The following is a 14,982-nucleotide window of genomic DNA, read 5'->3' on the forward strand; positions in this document are numbered from 1 at the left end:
TCTCTCTCTACTTCAGGGATTGCAAACTGGGAATTTCTGCTCAGCTGGCAAGATTCCTTGCCCGGGAGGATGCTATCTCTCCCAGTTGTTCATGGCTGCCCTTCTAATCATTCCCCTCTCTTTCCCAGTAAACAAAATATTCATGATTGACATTATCTTAGCCGAAGTATAAAAACTGAGTCCTAAAAATTGATCTAGCTGCTTTGCTAATCTGAGAGAATTTCAAGAGTGGCCTCATTTCTTTTTTAAAATTCCTAACCTCAGTACTTGTTAGAGGTGCACTCACAAATCCAACCCCTCATGGGGACTTCTCTAAGAGGGTACCTGTTAGATATCTGCTGTTTAGAAGCAATAGGGAAATTCTTAATGTTCTTCTTACATTGCTCTAATTATTTCCTAAATTTTGGATAAGGATTTAGGGAAGCATTGGGTTTAGCTCCTTCACAAGCCCCGTATTTCTCTTCCTTTGGCCTTCTTGTTGCCCCTTGATCTTCCTGGCCCCTACTTTCTGAGATGTATGGGGGCAAGCGTGTTAGGGGATTCCAGGGCTTTTCACTGGGCGAAGGCGCTTTACTATGCTCTTTTCTTCCTTTTTAAGGGGGAACATGGGAGTTAATCCACCAATCCAACAAAGCATAACTCACCTCCTCTTATGAGAATGGGGTTTTATTATTCACATAGAGAATTAAAGCTTGGCATACCTCATCTGAGCCAAACTTAGGCTGAAAGACTGAAGGCTGACAAATGGGCTCTTTGGGCCAGATAAAACGCAATACTTTATTATCTTTTGCTTTTCCTTGTCCCTGGTTTGAGGATTATCCCTTCAAACCTGCAACATTTCTCCCCAGTGGACTATCTGGGAGAATGTCACAAGGGGTCTTTTTAGTTCCCTCTTTCTTTTGTTCCCTAGACCTAGAATTTCTGGTTCCCATTTTCAGTTAGTCTCTGTATCTGAGCTTTACCCTCTGTACTTAACTCCCTTACTGGAGATTTCTTGCACACCTCTTTGTATTCAACCTCCCTGACTGGCGGTTTCTTGCACATCCTGAGTCCTCCAAAAATGTCCAACCACCAAGGCAGTACATACAGTCCAATTTTCCTACCTTGGCTAGTGCATGAGGTTGCCTGGTTACTGCAGTGCCTGCTTTTCTCCCTGTGTCACTTCCGTTGTCTCCCGAATAACAGTTTCGGGTTTGTCTATGGCTTTTGTGGGGAGCCGGGACTTCCAGAGAGAGCAGGCCACATAAACCAAGTGGGATGCATCTCCCCTCTCAGTCGGAGCTTCACTCCACGCAGGCACAGAGATCCCCGTGTGGGCCATCGGGTTGTGAAAAACAAACTCACCCGTCCAAACCCAAAAATGGACTCAGACCAGAGAACAGCGAAAGTGAGACTTTAATGATGGTCTTGCAAGGGTAGGTGTTTAGTAGCACACCCAGCACAGTTTTAACAAGCAGTTTATCCCCTACTGCTCAGGTCCCTCCCCCAGTTCCTTATAGGCTGACTACTATCGGGTTACAATTTTCCCGGACATCGCCTATTGTTGGTTGGGTAGGGGCTTCAGATGGTTTTCTGGGGGAATGTCTTGCTGCATTTTGTTGCAGCCCACAATGCATTACAATCCTAGTTAGCTCAGGGGCTCTTCAAGTATTTGACTTATGACCTAAGTAGCTGGGCAAGCTGATAAGAACAGACAAAGGGAGCTATTTTGCAGGCTGATAAACTTTCATTTTAGACTAAACTTCTTTGGTTCAGGTGAGGGCAACTAAGGCTGACAAGCAGGCATTGGCTATCCAAGCAGGGCCTAGTACATCCTGTTTTCTCTGACTAGTTTGCTGACCTAAGCCAATTTAAGGCATTTTGTCTTGGAAACGGAGCACTGTATGTATTATTTCCTTCACTTAGTCACAGATAATATTTAATGTAAACCAGTGAAAGACTATGACTTTGTGTGCAGATGATCTAAAAGCTTTGACAGTTTTGAATTGAGATTCCCTTAGCAGAGAATTTTATTGAAGGGTTATGCCTACTGAGGTGAACATAAAGGTCTGGAAGCCAGAAGTCATAACATCTGAAGGGACAACTTTCTATTTTTACCAATAAGTCATATCTATATTATTTTGGTACCTACCACTTAAGAGGCAACTAAAAGCTACCAATATATAGATAAAAAGACAGAAGAGATAGCTAGATAGCTAGCTAGCTAGCTAGATTGATTGATTGATTGATTTTGGGAGGAAGGGTGTCTTTTTTTGGTTTGTGTTTTGGCAAGCTAGTGCTAAAATCAAATGTGAAAGCAATTCAGTTAAGACTGTTGAGCATTACTCTGGTGAGTACTAAATACAATACACGTGGTTCTTGCCATGAAAACAAGTGATTTATATTGATTTTTTTTCAACAGCTCCAAAGAATAATGAACTCTTTCTAGTGTCATGTGGACTTCTCTGTTTCTATTTATTTTACATAGGTCTTCACATGTTCTGCTGTGTCTGGCAATATGTGTTGATGGGTTGATTTATTCATCTTGTTTTCCAGTTTGTAATGACAGCTTTTAAATTAAGATACAGTTTTAAAAGGTGGTAAATAAATGGATAAGGAAGCCCCAGTAGACAGAAATAATGCTATTCAAGATCCCAGCATGAAAACCCCTCCCTGAGCTATTCTGCAAAACCAATATGAATAATCTTTAAAATTTACTCACATCCTGTTTCACCTAGCCTAAAAGGTAATTTAATGGAATGATTCTACAAATGGAATGGACTTACTATTCCCAGCTGGCATCCATGAAAAGTAAAAATCTCCATAGAGTTTCAACTAAAATGTCATCAGATGATTAGAGTGAATACTCACAGGCTAAAAATTTACTCACTGTTTGCTACAGGAAAGTGTTTTTTTGTTTGTTTTGTTTGTTTATTTTTTTGAAACAGAATCTTGTGCTGTCGCCCAGACTGGAGTGCAGTGGCACAATATCGGCTCACTGCAACCTCCGCCTCCTGGGTTCAAGCAATTCTCCTGCATCAGCCTCCTGAATAGCTGGGATTACAGGCACCCACCACCATGACCGGCTATTTTTGTATTTTTAATAGAGACGGGGCTTCACCATGTTGGCCAGCCTGGTCTCAAACTCATGACCTCGGGCTAACCACCTGATATGGCCTGACAAAATGCTGGGATTGGGATTACAGGTGGGAGTCACCGTGCCCAGTGAAGAAAGTTGTTTTTATTAATTTCTTTTTTCTTTTTTTTTTTTTTTTGAGACGAAGTCTCGCTCTGTTGCCCAGGCTGGAGTGCAGTGGCACGATCTCAGCTCACTGCAAGCTCCACCTCTTGGGTTCACGCCATTCTCCTGCCTCAGCCTCCCGAGGAGCTGGGACTACAGGCACCCATCACCACGCCCGGCTAATTTTTTTGTATTTTTAGTAGAGACGGGGTTTCACCTGTTAGCCAGGATGGTCTCAATCTCCTGACCTCGTAATCCGCCCGCCTCGGCTTCCCAAACTGCTGGGATTACAGGGGTGAACCACTGTGCCTGGCCGTTTTTAATAATTTTTTTTCCCATTTGACATAGTTTTGTTTTCCTGCGTGTGTCTTTTCAGAGTGGCTTTAACAATAGCTCAGGCTCCTGGAAATGAGGTTTAAAAAGTAAGATGGCTTGGAAATGCAAGATGTCAAATATACAGAGGGAAAAGTCTCTAAGAGTACTCTGGTGAAGAGTGTATATTTTATTTCCTAAGAAGTCATTTCTGAGAGAGTGCAAAAATAATTAATATTAATTAATTAATTGATAAAACAAAAAGTATTTCTACAAACCCCAAGAGGAAACCTCTCGTTACCTTTTTATGTCATTTTGGTGATGACCTAGTTTAAAATTCAAAGGAGATAAAAGTACAGTGATGCTTGTTTTTTCCTTGTCTCTTGCTTTTTTGCACCTCCTATTCCCCTCGTGCTTTCTAAAGCCTCTTTCATGGCTGACTCCTGCAATTTTACCATTTTGTCTCAGCAGTCCTGTCCCTTTCCTTATTTTCCATATATTCCTTCTTTGTAATACAAACACGTTTTGTTGCTCATATTTGCATTAGGGGTTCTACCATTTTAACAATATCCACAGGATTCTCCTGCTTTTTTATTTTTTTGTCATTTATAGTTCTTGAAGAGCTTTTTTACTCACCCCAGAGGATAATCTACCACTTGTATTACTTCTGACAGATGAGGATTTTAAATCTTTGCTTATTGTTTGTCTTAGTTTTACTTGTAGTTGGCCCCCACAGCCCTAGATGCAATCTCTTGTGTTTTCACTTATGCAGATGTCTGTAATGAAAGGAAACACTTGGGAACACCACAGAGAAAACACAGCTATTCTACTATAACCAGAGCCACAGTGTTAAATGATCTCCAGCAAAAAATAAAAATAAAATAAAACAGAAGGCGAATTGAAAGAAGTGAAAGGCTTGCACTGTAATTCAAAAGAACTAAACAGATGAGGCATTTATAAGGTCATGCACACACCAGCATAAATACTGAAGTAGTCCCCGTAACACTCATACTCTGTACATTTTCTTTTTGTGAATATGCTTCAGCCTATAATCTCATAATATAATAGGGATAAGAGTTCTAACAACCTTTTTATCTTCACATGTTGGTGAGTGTTACATTAAACAAGAAGAATTTCACTTTTTTGATTAAATGGACAAAAATGATACTATGCTGAAGGGTTGCACAAAATATTTTCAGCATCCCAAAGCCCAGTTAAAAGGGATGGATTCAGCTGGGCATAGTGGCTCACACCTGTAATCCCAGCACTCTGGGAGGCTGAGGTGGGCGGATCACCTGAGGTTAGGAGTTCGAGACCAGCCTGATCAACATGGAGAAACCCCATATCTACTAAAAATACAAAATTTGCCAGGCGTGGTGGCGCATGCCTATAATCCCAGCTACTCAGGAGGCTGAGGCAGGAGAATCTCTTGAACCCAGGAGGTGAAGGCTGCAGTGAGCCGAGGTTGCACCATTGCACTCCAGCCTGGGCAACAAGAGCAAGTCTCAAAAAAAAAAAAAAAAAAAAAAGGCGGGGGGAGTGGATTCATGCAATTGTCATCACAAATGCTGTAGAAATTCATTGACTTTTCTTGTTTTGTAGGTTAGACAGAACTGACAGTGATCTACTGAATCACTTTCAAAGCCAAAATCTAATGCTTTTACTTTGAAATATCACCAGAATAAACCGGCCACCATCATCCTGTATATAAAATTTTCTCATCTAACATGTAATTCCCTTTTTTCAAATATTGAAACATGTATATAGTTTCATTATACATGTAAACATGTAAAAATAATGGAACATGTAAGTAGTTCAATTATTTCAGAGGCCAAACATTTGGACAATTTAGGTAAAATTACTCTTCTATATGTATCCTTCTAAAATTAATCCTTAAAGTGGCCTATAGATTTAGTTTTATTGAAATTTCTGAGTTACAAACACATTCAATGTTTCTTTTGGGCCCTTTGTTTATTGTCATATAGCAATGTAAATTACTTGAGAATGAAATAGTGGTTAGGTAGAATCATGAATACATGTAAATAAAACCAGCTACTGCTACTCATTAGATGTACTGTTCTGTCAAGAAACAACCACGACGTCACATTTATTAAAAGTAATGATAATACTTAGACAATTAATAAGGTCTGGACTGTTTTCAGATACTTTGAAACCCACAAATATCCATTTAAAAGGAAATCTGGGAAAAACTGGAATTTAAAAGACATGCTTAAAAATCAAATATGAAAAATGAAAAAAACAGCATTTTAAAATATACGTTCTATCATGACAATTGAAATTATTTTAACTCATTAATATTCATCATTTTGTGCTCAGAAATATTTGAAGGGTAATATTCTAAATGGTGCTTTTTGCTATTAATGCATTAACATTATTGCTACATCTTAAACAGGTTTATCAAAAAATTTCTAATCCAAAAATTCAACACCAATGTTGCCCTTGAGGGACATTACTTCTAATCATACTTATATAATGTGGCCTTAGGAATTACTTTTCCTAAGTAGGCAAGTGTATAAATCCTGCCTACAAAAAGAAAAGTGTTAGCAGCTAACTGGTAGACAAATCAATGAGTTCCTTGATCCATGTAGATATGAACCATTAACAAATGATGCAGTGAGGAAAAGGACTTTCTCAGTTAATTGTCGGTGTATTTTGTGACAAGGCAAAAATAACGTTTAGATAAAAGAAGACCTAAGGTGAAATGTGTGGAATTGATCTCATCCCCACAGGCCTGGCTTGACTTTAAGAGACTTTGTGTGTGAATGCATATGTTTTCATTTGTCAGTGGTGATTCTTAAAAGGTTTGTGCATAAGTGATTTTCTCTCACCAGTAGACTTGAATTAAGTGAAGCATTAAGGAAATAAATTTGTCTCCACTGAAAAGACAAGTTTCTAACTATTTTGTAAAATCTCATCTAAATGAATAGAGTTTCACTTTGGTGAAGAGGTTTATTCTTAGAAAGAACTCCCAATTCTTTATACTCCAGTTCTGTAAAAAAAAAAAAAAAAAAAAAAAAAAAAAAAATCAGGTGCTTTCCATGTGCTTGACAAATAGTAAATGTTTAATGAATACTGTTGAATTTCATAAAGAAATTCAAAATTCAATGTTGACATAGAATAGAGTTTGGTTAGTGTTAACAATAAATGAAAGAAAACAATGGAAAATGAAGCAAACTTTCTAGATTAAGGAAATGTATAATTGCATTTAATCTGGAATAATGTACAGAAAGTCAGAAAATATATAAAAAATTGCAGTGGTTGCATCTTAAAGGGATTACAAAAAGTGAATATTTAGACTTACAAAATCAATTACTAATATTATGAAACATATCTGTATTTTAAACATAATATATTAAATATATCTCATAAAAATTCTTCCAATATTTCATTAACATGTTTTTTCATGAAGTGTTAATTACACTGAAGAGGAGCAAAAACGGAGGGAGCAATAATAAAGCAATTCTACCATATTAGAATTGATTAAAAATCAATAATGCAATAGATTAAACACCTCTTAAATGGTAATATGGGAATAGAAAAATGCAACGTGGTTTGCTAAACTTCCGGTTATACATATTTTTCCAGAGAGGTGGCAGGATATATTGGAAAGGGCACTCTCCCACTACCTGGGTTTGGTGATGTTTCTTGTACCCACAAGAATGGCATGATTGTGGCAGTAGCTTTGCCAACCTCTCAGGGTAATATCTGAAGTCCAAGCTTTGCCGACCTCTCAGGCTAATATCTGAAGTCCAGTCAACTTGTAAAACAAATATTTACATTTGTCAGTGTCAGGTTGTTGAACCCCAGACAAGTCAATTAACAAGCTCTCTGCACTTTGTAGGTGTAGCAGTAGAGCCGTGACCTACAATAGCTCTTTTTCATAACTGAAAATAATTATTATCACCATTTCACAGATTAAAAATCTGAGCTTTACAGAGGTGCAGTAACTTGCCCAAGGCCACCATCACTAGAGCTGTGATTCTGAACTCAGGCCTGATTCCCAGCAACATATATTAATACTTTCCCTTTCTGACTTTCGATTTTCTTGATGTCTCAAAGTTTGCTGGCTTGTTTGTAAAATGAACAACATATCATCTAATTCAAAACCTTGTCAGGATGAAATTAGGAACAATAGATGATACATAAAGGGCATAACTCAATCCCTGGCATATATAAAATTCTTTTAAAAAACAAATATTTGTTACTCTAAGATCAAATGGCTAGCAAGGAAACACTACAGAATCATGGTCAAGGGGGCCTGCTTTAGGCTGAGACTCACTGGGCTGGGGCCATGTCCCACCTTTGCCCCTTATTACATATAACCTTGAGCAATACATCAGCTCCCCTGTGGCTCTCTTTTGTAAATGGGAGTTATAACTTGATCTCTCTCATTAACCTGTTTGAGGATTAAATGAAATAACACATGAAAAGTATGTTACCTGCGACATAAGGAGCACATGTGGTAATGCAGAAATATTTTGTAAAGCATTTAAATATTCTACATTATTTGTCTTCATTTAAATTTACAATCATAGACAGAAAGCTAAAATAAGGTTTCAGAAAACAATCATTTTTCCATGACATGTAATTCAATACAATAACATCCCTTTATGAAAACTAATAGTACCGCAGCTAAAAATAAGGAAGCTATGCAAATGATATGACACATTTTATAGTGGATACATACAGGGTTCATATTTTAATTTAAAAAATTTCTTTGTGTTTTTTTTAGATGAAAAAAAGTTCCAAAGACCATGTATGAAAAGTCAATCTTTAAATGTGTTCCAGTAATTACCCAGGCAATCTAAAATTGTTATGATTGATTGAAATAATTGATTGCAGCCTGCCAACTTTACCTTTCTTAATTATAAAATACAATTTCAGTTTCGTGCCTTCCAAACCAAGGTTTACAAAAGCTAAGAGAACTATTCCGTTCAGCCTCTGATTATATCAGCAGTGCCATTTTTCAGGTCCTATCAGATTGGGTTTGGATGATAATTACTTGGAGAGTGTTTGATCTCAATGATGAATACATGATTAGTTTTTCATGAAATCAGTCAACCACACCGCACAGCACTGCTCATGTGAGACCTTGTTGATTTAGCTGTTAGAAAGCACACATTTCCCTCGGTTCATATATGGGACATCAGTCTTTGGGGAAAAGAGGGTAGAAAAAGGCCAAGTTTATGGGTAATGATATTGCAGAGTCAGGTATTTAAGATTTGCTAATTTTCTTCTCAGTTATACTCATGACTTACCTCATTGTCATACCTACTACATGACCACAGATTCTATCTCAGTTGTGGCATATATTGTTTTGTTTTTTCAAAAGAAAGAAAAAGATTTTATGACACTATTGTTATCTCTCAACCCCTTAGAGGGTTTTGCCTTGATGAATAATATTTTATATGTGAAATGTTTATGTGATTTTTCATGGAGTGATAACCCCACTACTGCTTAACTTTGATGCATTGCAATCACTGGTTTTCTTCACTAAAGTGCTTTTACACACCCCTCCCATAAATTGACTTAAGAGTTAGAAATGGAACATTCGACACAACTTGGATGCTCAATGGAAAATTGCCTAAGAAAGTATTTTATGTTAGGTTTACAAAGTAATACATACACACACACACACACACACACACACACACACACTTTTTCTAGAAGGCCTGGTTTGAGGATGTTGTGTTTCTTTGTTGATTTGTGTCTGTGTATATGTGTGTTTTTCTACGATATAAGCTGTTTCTCTGAGTCAATATAACTTGCATTTTCTTAAATTTCAAGTGATCGTATTCAAAGATCAGATAAAAAGATCCAGTTGTCAGTCTTTAAACAGCATGCATTTGTTTAAAAAGATAGAAGCATTGAACTTTGAAAGAAAAAGAAAATAAATTCTGTTTATTTTCTGTATTTGTCTGATGTTATTGACTTAAGAAAAGTCCTACAATAAAAATTCTTTAGATTATTTTTAATGAAAAGATACTTTATAAATGTAAAGTTTTAAATTTTTAGCTAATTTTCATAATTAAAAAGTCACTTTGAAGAAAGATTATATATACCATGTATTTCTATTTAATTTGGATTATTCTGTCTCAAAAAAAAATCTTTATCACAGTGTCAAATAATACTTTTGCCAAGACATGTCCAGTTTTTTTAGGGTAAAGGAAGTAACTATTTTGGAAACCTATCTGAATGTTTTGAAATCTAAACTCTAGTTTTAATTCCATAACTGAGACATTGGGACATTTTATACCAGGGTTTCTCAACCTGAAAGCTACTGACATTTTAGACCAGATCATGACGCTTCTTTGTTGTGAAGGACTGTCCTGTGCATTTTTACCAGGTTCCCCTCTACCCACTAGATGCCAGTGGCACCTCCATGCCAATCTTATCACGTCTCTAGATATTGACAAATGTCCTTTGGGGTCAGTGTTGCCCCAACTGAGAACTATTTTAGACAAAAAGCACTGGAGAGATGGGCTTAAATTATTCAAATAATGAGAACCTAATTTTTCTTATTGGAAGGGGTGGGGGTGGTAAAGAATGATACAGACTTATTTCTTTCACAGAAATCAGTCACTAGTCCATGTTAATAAACGATGTTTGTCCAATAGATTAAGAATAGGCCCTGAATAATATGCAAATGCCAATGGCTACTTAGTACCATAGCCTCTCTTCCATTATAAAAGGCAGTTCTACATCTGAAACTTAGCATTTTGAATAAAAAAAGATTAGAAAAATAAGTTCAAAAAACATAAGAATTAAAAGAGCAGACAGTTTATTTGGATGATAGTCTTTAATAAAACTGATAAATTACTATGAGGTCATTTATTAATGTAAATTATTTAAGCATATTCTTATTGCACTAGGAAAAGATATAATGCCTTTACAATATTGTGAATATAGCCAAATTTATAAAATGAGCAGAAACCCTGATGTAGTTGAGGAAAGATTATCTCAATGCTATAAAATCTTCATTGACTCTGACTTAGCTATTATCTCATTATTCCTTTCCAAAGGCAGAACACTGTCAGGATGACAATACAAACAAACCTATAGTGGAGTCCAGTTTTTGTCATTTGGAACTAGGAAATGCATGTCTGTATTGAATAGCAACCACCATAGCAAAGACATAAATGCCACTGATTTGGAATAATAAATTTTAGGACATGGCAGACTCAGATCAGTGTAATAAACTCAAACATTGATTTTACATTTAGAAAACATATATCTAACACTAGACCATAAGAGATACCTGGGATTGGTTTCTCTTCCAGCAGAGTCATAGGACTTTGAAAGAGAATCTATAGTACTTATCTTATTTTAGTCTAAAATGAAACTGAAATGCAATTATGACAAATAGATTCTTGTTACTATTGCCAAAGATATGGGTTGACTATCAATGCAATTACTTGTTGTATTAAAAATGATGTTGATAACATTGGTTTGAAAACGTTTTTCCAAAACTAAAAATATAAAATAAAATAAAAGTTTTTCCAATGTTCTACTCTAATATTTCTTCAAGATCTTTAAACCAGCCTGTTAGCTAGTTTAAATAATGGTTTAATAATAGCTAAAATAGGTAACACAAAATAAGCTTTTGCAATGTACCAAGCAGTGCCATAAACTTGACATATATAATCTCATTTAATCTTTAAAACAACCCTATGTGGTAGGTCCCTCATTACTACCCTTATTTGCAAATGAGGAACCCCCAGGGAAGAGATATTAAGCAATGCTTCCCTTGGTCAACTAGTTAGAAATGCAGATGGGATTTGAACAAGACAGACTATCCCCAGAATTTGCTCTCTTAACTAATAACCTATAGCTATATCATCTATATTGATATGTCTGTAAAATAAATGGTGTAAAACTATTACTTAAGCCATGACTTTGGTGAACTGAGGCCCAGAAAGATTAAGTAATATGCTTAGATCAAATAACTGAAACAAAGGCCATCAATTTTGAACAGAATTTTTAATCCTTAATTCATAACTAGAATACCACTAATCTACCATGGACACGCATATGCATCTATATCATTCTTCCAAATAGCGGTAATGGTTTTGCTTTGATCCACATCCAGACACACTTTCTTGGAGGAGTACTATTTGTGACCAAGAGCACACATTTGTGAGCTGGCTCTCGTTGAGGAGTTCGCCTATGGCCTGGAAACACAGCAATGCTGAACAGCAGACACAGAACGAACTGCCGCCTTGACCTCGTTAGCCATACCAGCTGAACTAACTGGCTGCAGAGAAGTGAAAGTATGCTAAAACAGGGAACTAAAAAAAAAAAAAGTGGAGAAACACAGTACATTGTCTTCTTTTGCTGGGTGATGTTTCTTTCTTGGTTATTAATCACAAATTATAATGGAATTGTAATTTCTAACTAGATCCCTAGAGATCAACTCTGGGTCTTAATGAATTGTCACCATTCCACTGATATCAAGAAAAATGGATAAAAGTGCACAAAGTCTTATAATATCAGTACTGTCCCAGGAATGAATACTAGCAAAGCTAGCAGCATGATAGCCCACTCCCATGTCACAAGGAGTTACTGCTAAGCTAAATGCTCCTTCACCTCACACATATTGAAAAACTTTCTGGACAAAACTATACTTCTTTAGTCTGACTCACATTTAAATCAAGTGCTTTGGAATGATGAATAGATTCATTGCTTAGGGTAAGGAGGCAGCTGCTTGGCGCACCATGACTGGAGGGCTGGGGCTTCAACTACTTTTGCCACGAGATGCTTCCCCTCAGGCATTGTGGATCATTTCTGCACAAGGAGTTGCCTTGGGTGGTAGGCTAATAGGAGCAACACCAGGGTTCCCGTGACAGTGTTCATATAAGTAAGTGACTGGAGATAGATTTATTAATAGAAACAATAAGGAGGGAAACAATAAGGAGGTTAGGAAACAGGAGAAAAATTATTCTGGTAATAATGTGGGGTCTCCAATCAAGCCCAGGTTAAGGGAGACTTGTCTTTAAATAACAGTGAAAAATCAGGCTTTCTCTATTTATGAGACCAGAGTAAAGCCACCTTTCTATATAGGAATTTAAAATGTTTATAGCCCTAGGGAATAAACACAGACCTCTGAATCAAGGACAGGTGTGCGATATAAGACTTGCCTATGTATCACACACAAAAAATAAGAAATTTACATTAAGCATCCTTCTGAGCAAGAGATGATCCAGCTAAGATGCTGCTTCTGACTGCCGAGAAAATAGAGGCTAAAATTACAGACCAATAAATAATCTACACATAATGAAAGGATGGAGAGGACTCTGCTCCAGCTGAATGAGGATGGCAGTGGTAGAATCTGTAGATCAAAGGGAAATCAGAACCAGAAAGAAAATCAGCTTTTCTAAAACTGTGAAAGACAACGCAGTGAGTAAGGACAATGCCAGGTCTTGATAGCAAGATCTCCTTAATTTGAAATTCAGGGAGCCAAAACAATAGAGTTTGAATTACCCAAGTTTCAGATGATCCTTTTTAAAAAAAAAAATGTTAAAGAATAGCATAAAAGTCACCTTGAATTGCACTTTGTTTTAAATAAAATGATATTGAAGTAACAGGGTCTTAACACATTATTTTACAAAGTAATCAAAGTTCCTCCAAAATAATTTCTCCATTCATGAGTTGCCTACGATGTCACTCCATGGGGTTAGTGATGTTCATGGGTCGGCTTCACCTTTTGAGGGAAAGGCCTCCCTTGTGCCAGCAGGATAGTGACTCAAAGTAGGATCTGATGAAGTTGAGGAATATATTTTTTCTTGTCCTGACCTGACCAGACATTCACCATGTCCACAAAAAAATAATTTACTCACAGGAATTAGGAACAAATTGCTGCCAAAAATTCTGTGCTTCAGAAAGAAACAATATTCATATCACAGAATTGGTTATTTTTACTTCCTCTTCAAAGAGCGTGTGGCCTTTGAAGAGCCTTATCCAGGGTCTGGTTCTTGGGGACAGACCTGAAGAGTCGTTTTGGCAAATGAATGGCTCTGAGAAAACTGTAGGGCTCCCTAAAGGAACTGTCAAAGGTACCGTAATGTTGCCTACAGAATGTTATATGCAACTTAAGTGTGCACTTTAATTATCATTCTTGCTTAGGAATAAAATGACAGCAAAGTTTAAATGAATTAATTGGAAAATAGACAATCAAAATCTAGGTATCTCCAAGACCTGAATAGCCTAATACAATAGCCATTAATATCAACCACTTGAAATGTGACTACTCCAAAATGATAAAATACACACCAAATTCCAAAGAATATAGAAAAGAATGCACAGTATCTTATTAATACTTGTACATGTTTTACATTTTGAAATGACATTATGAACCTGCTGTATTGGATTAAATAAAACCATTTTTTAATTAACTTCATCTTTTTTTTTTTTAAATACTTTTTGATGTGACTACTAGAAAAATTGAAATCGCACATGTGACCTGTATTGGTATACATCACCTTTCTACTGGATAGCATTATCCTGGATAAGTCCATGAAATATAGTACACTGTGTTTTTCTATTTGAAAGGATTCCTTATCTTCTTAAATCCACACTACAACCCAAAGGCTTTGCTATCACCATTCCTCATTTTATAGGTGAGAAAACATAGAGATGTTTTGAAGCATGCCCTAAATCACACAACTAATAACTCATGGAACCAACTAACCCTGCCTCACACTAAAATCCATGTTTTCTTGTCATCCTTGTTCAGGCACCTAATATTCTATTGAGGTGGTCTTTTAACTTAGAAATGTGTAAGATGTGTTGAAAACAACCGAATATTCTGTGTGGAATTAAATATGTACAACTTGTTAAACATATTTAAAACAACTACAAACAGCACATAATTAAGAGTAGCGTATCAGTGTTTCCTGAGAACTGCCCTTCGTGAATTATTAGGAGGGACTAGAGTGTGTGGAAAGGTGGGAGTCCCATTATGTGTCTTACAGATTCTAGGCATCTTCCTTGGGTCATTTCATTGACTCCTGAAAATAACTCTTAAAAGTGAAAAAATGAAGGCTCAGAATGATGAAGCAATTTGTCTGGGATCTCAGGGTTTAGCTAGTAAGTAGTAGAGAGAAGAGTAAACTCAAGTCTGGCTTCTTTTCCTATATCAAACTTTCTTTGGTCCTTCTTTTGATCTAGGCCAACATTTTAGTATCTTTCCTAGATCGTGTGTCACTGGCTGCTCTGTTTTCATCATCTACTCTCTAGCCCATGGCCCAGACTGATTGGGTCATTCTCTTCAGTCAGTTACATCCCAGGGAAGGGAAGACACCATCATAGCTTTCCTGGAGGTGAGCAAGATACAGGAATCAGACCTCTCTTGCCTATAGTTGTGGTATTTAGAGGTGGAAGAAAATAATGAATCTGTTGTCTTGATGAAACACAAAGGTCAGAGACAAGAT

At 36.6% G+C, this 14,982-nt stretch overlaps 1 protein-coding gene, 1 long non-coding RNA gene and 1 pseudogene across 5 annotated transcripts in view; 2 read left to right on the forward strand and 1 right to left on the reverse strand.

The window, feature by feature from the left end:
- The window catches only part of LOC134808141 (uncharacterized), a 562,219-nt gene that overhangs the window by 374,635 nt on the left and 172,602 nt on the right, over positions 1 to 14,982 (forward strand). The window lies entirely within an intron of this gene.
- Positions 1 to 14,982, reverse strand: part of POU4F1 (POU class 4 homeobox 1) — a 217,168-nt gene that overhangs the window by 41,740 nt on the left and 160,446 nt on the right. The window lies entirely within an intron of this gene.
- Positions 12,268 to 14,982, forward strand: part of LOC100608804 (elongin-C-like) — a 51,674-nt pseudogene continuing 48,959 nt past the window's right edge.

The sequence above is a fragment of the Pan troglodytes genome, chromosome 14, assembly GCF_028858775.2.
Source record: "Pan troglodytes isolate AG18354 chromosome 14, NHGRI_mPanTro3-v2.0_pri, whole genome shotgun sequence".
Taxonomy (NCBI): domain Eukaryota; kingdom Metazoa; phylum Chordata; class Mammalia; order Primates; family Hominidae; genus Pan; species Pan troglodytes.